This window comes from Hydra viridissima, unplaced genomic scaffold (genome assembly GCF_058129835.1).
Source record: "Hydra viridissima isolate aposymbiotic clone 2 unplaced genomic scaffold, HvirCarnegie_v1 scaffold_3, whole genome shotgun sequence".
Lineage (NCBI taxonomy): Eukaryota > Metazoa > Cnidaria > Hydrozoa > Anthoathecata > Hydridae > Hydra > Hydra viridissima.
Window position 1 is genome coordinate 9,011,331 of NW_028324302.1, and position 3,135 is coordinate 9,014,465.

Sequence of the window (3,135 nt, forward strand, 5' to 3'; positions counted from 1 at the left end):
AAGCCCAACTAAAGCGAAGTTTAAAGAAGCCATTAAAACGTGACATTACCGTTAATGTTTGTTTGTAATTTAATTTAATAATATTTGTAATTAAAGCTGAAGATGCTAGTATCAATAATCTAGCGAAAATTTCTTAGATAAAATAAAAAATTAGTATTGAGAGAATTCGTATTTATTGAAGTTCATATATTAAATTTATTCAACTCTCATACAAGATGTCGTCATTTAAAATATATATATATATATATATATATACACATGCTGCCAGTTTCTCTTTTTTCAGAATCGTCAAGAAAGCTTTCTATTTTCTTGTTCTTTAAGAACATTGAGTACTTTCTATTTTCTTTGTTTTGTTCTGAACATTGAGCACTAATTTTGTAAATTACACAAACACAATTTACATCCAATTTAAAAATCTATTGCAAATAATAAGTATTTAAGATTTGAATAATAAATAATGTGGTTTGTTATAAATCATTATATTATATACTAATTCATAACATGTTATGAACTCATTATATATACTCAAAAAATTAGAAAACTTTCTTGTCGGACTTTTTTAGTTACCGCTTTATTATAAACGTTTAGAAAAATCCCGCGGGATCTGAACGGCACAATTTTACGTCACCCTCAGATAAACGAAACAAACAAGAAATTTACGGAGCTTGGCCTTAAACTACATGAGTATCCGACGTGCGAAATAAAAGTTAAAAATGCATGTTTTTGCCCGAATTAGAAATGGCTTCCACGGCTTCACTTTTCGGATCGAAGTTAGACATCTGGTATATATAATATATCATTGGTTATATCATTATGATGCAATTATTTTTTATTAATATCTAAGATTATTGTTAACTCTTATTATAATATATATAATTTATATATGTTAAGATCCCTAACAATATATCAATCTGACAATAGACCCGGTGGGAAGTGAGCTAGCGACTAGCTAGCTTTATAGCGATTTTCTAGCGATTTTTCTTTTCTTATTTTATTCTTTCGTAATGTCTTTAACATCTTCAAAAATTCGATTTTTAGTGTTGGATCTATTACAATTATGAAAATAATTGAACTTTTAACATGTCGATTTTATAACGATATGTCGCTAGCTACATATCGCAGTTTTTAAGATAGCGATTTTATTACGAAAAGACGCTAGCTACATATCGCATTTGTGTAGCTGGTTACTAGATAGTGATAAATCTATAGCTATTCGATTGCTATGTATCGGAGCTTTTAAGCTATCGATTTAATAACGATTTGTCGCTAGTTACATATCGTAGCTTTGTAGCTAGCTACATGATAGCCACAACTCGATAGCCAGTTGATAGCTACATATCGCAGTTTTTAAGAAAGCGATTGTATTACGATATGACGATAGCTACATATTGCATTTGTGTAGCTGGCTACTAGATAGCGATAAATCAATAGCTATTCGATTGTTACGTATCGGAGCTTTTAAGCTATCGATGCAATAACGATTTATCGCTAGTTACATATTGTAGCTTTGTAGCTAGCTACATGATAGCCACAACTCGATAGCCAGTTGATAGCTACATATCGCAGTTTTTAAGAAAGCGATTGTATTACGATATGACGATAGCTACATATTGCATTTGTGTAGCTGGCTACTAGATAGCGATAAATCAATAGCTATTCGATTGTTACGTATCGGAGCTTTTAAGCTATCGATGCAATAACGATTTATCGCTGGTTACATATTGTAGCTTTGTAGCTAGCTACATGATAGCCACAACTCGATAGCCAGTTGATAGCTACATATCGCAGCTTTTAAGAAAGCAATTTTGTTATGATAAGACGCTAGCTACATATCGCATTTGTGTAGCTGGTTACCAGATAGCGATAAATCTATAGCTAGTCGAATGCTACATATCGCAGTTTTTTAGCTATCAATTTAATAACGATTTATCGCTAGTTACATATCGTAGCTTTGTAGCTAGCTAAATGATAGCTACAAAACGATAGCTACATATCGCAGTTTGTAGCTATCGATTTGATTGCGACGAATCGCAGCTTTTTAGCTACCGATTTTAAGTCGAAATGTTTTATACAGTTGTAGTTTCGGCGCACTGTTGCATAAATGCATTTTACATAAATGTAAAGCATTAGGCCGGTGCACAGTGGGCCAGTAGGTGGACAAAATGGGAAAAATTTTAGTTGTCTAATCTTGAAAACTTATTTAATTTTAGTATCTATATATATTAGGAGAAATTTATTGATAACTTATTTATATTAAATCCCTTAGTTACCAGGACTCTAAGCATTTGAATATTGAAATTTAAAAAAAAAAAAATTTTAATAAGTAATTAACGGTGATATCAACGTTCTGTTATATTTCAATTACATCTACGTTTTTGAAACAAAAAATTAGTACATGTTATTTTAGAGTATTTAGAGATAAGAAAAACCAAATGTGTGAAATAAATTTGTCATAGCATGTTATCTCAGTTATACTTTGAAAATCACAGATTAAAAAAAAAAATTCCTTAAGAAATTTGTTTTTTGCCGCACTATAATTAATAATTACCACAATTTGCCATGTATTATCTTATATTTATTTGATCTATATGATGCTTCAATTGAGTTTTAATTGATTGCTCGTCCCCTTAAATCCCCGTTCAGATTTTATATATGTTTTAACTTGGTTGCTATGGTACTAAATTTTGCATGGCAACAACTCATTTTTACATTAACGTTGTTTTAACAGTATTTTACATGCGCTAAGTACACAATATTGGGGGTATGTATTAAAATGAGATTCACAATTCTTATGAGATTATTTTTTTTGGTTAGTAAGGATACCTTACTTTGCATAGCATAGCAACAACATATTTTCGGTAGTTGTTAGTAATTTAATTACTAACACTAACAGTAATTTAATTACTTTTAATTTTAATTACTAACACTTGTAGTAACTTAATTAATAACAAGTATTAGTAGTCCGGACGGCATATATATTATAACATTAAACTTTTAAATACAAAATACTTGTTACAATAATAATTTAGATATGGTTTTATTAAACTTAGACATTCATAATTTTCTCCAAAAAAACAATCTTAGTATTTCAAAACAATATATTTCTGAAGATATATTAAAATTTATTCAGCCAAA